Source organism: Aphanomyces invadans (genome assembly GCF_000520115.1).
Source record: "Aphanomyces invadans strain NJM9701 unplaced genomic scaffold supercont1.45, whole genome shotgun sequence".
Lineage (NCBI taxonomy): Eukaryota > Oomycota > Saprolegniomycetes > Saprolegniales > Verrucalvaceae > Aphanomyces > Aphanomyces invadans.
The window spans coordinates 270,182-271,055 of NW_008580190.1; the positions used below are offsets into that span (position 1 = coordinate 270,182).

General features: G+C 54.1%; 1 protein-coding gene across 1 annotated transcript in view; it reads right to left on the bottom strand.

Annotated features, from left to right (window-relative positions):
* Positions 1–316: 316 nt before the first annotated feature.
* The window catches only part of H310_12950 (hypothetical protein), a 4,581-nt gene continuing 4,023 nt past the window's right edge, over positions 317–874 (bottom strand). Inside the window, exon 2 of the mRNA XM_008880252.1 lies at positions 317–852. The gene's annotated coding sequence lies outside the window, so the exon portion shown is untranslated. The remainder of the gene's footprint in view (positions 853–874) is intronic.

Consider the following 874-nt stretch of genomic DNA (forward strand, 5'->3'; position numbering starts at 1 on the left):
GGCGGCCCCGGGGCTTCCTTGTGGGAGGAGCCTCGTCCGGGCTCATTGCATGTCGCGAGTGAGTCAGGCGTGTCAAGAAAGGTGTCCTTGTATTTCCCGCGCATAAAACCTCTGAAAATTTGACCTCTATAAATCGATATATATTGTAGACCGAGAGGTATTATCAAGTATAAAAGGAGTATTTCCCGCGAAGTGGAGTCGTGCAAAACTAATATTGCCCCGCGACTGCCATTTATGCAGTTATGCAGGAATCGCAAACGACTTACCTCTTAAACTACACGGTACAGACCAAATTTCGTCAAAATTTGATGTGGGGAAGGCAGCGAGCTGAGCAAGGAAGGTTGGATGCCTTCGCTCACTGTCAACTAGTTTTGTGGCATGGCGAGCCGACCGCAAGGTCGTCGATTGCGTGTGTCGATCTCGAGGAGGCTCCGTCGGCGCTCCCTTGTTGACACAGACATGCTGCCCACGACGCCGAACATTGCCAAGATTCTCGATGTCGCAGCATTCGGAAGTGTCACCGGTCTGTGACAATTGCGAGGGATTTGCGGTCGACCTCCTTGTCATGGTACCATGAATTCAATTGGCGTCCGCCACCAAGCACTCCGTGCTGCCCGCCGAGTGGAGCAAGTGGGTCAAAGCGTTTGGATCTGCCGTTGCCGTGTGGGGTCGGTGCCCCGCGCCATCGAAAGCTCGAGCCCGTTCGAGGTAGAAAACGATACGCTCCAGAGGTACGACAAGCTCGCGATCGAAGAGACCAGGGTCACATCAACCGCGACACCACGTTCGACTACACAACCACCCCTTTGCTCTGTTGACGTAAGCTGTGTTCGAGACGTTCTTGGAGGGTGCCTTCGTCGAAGTGCGTTCCGCG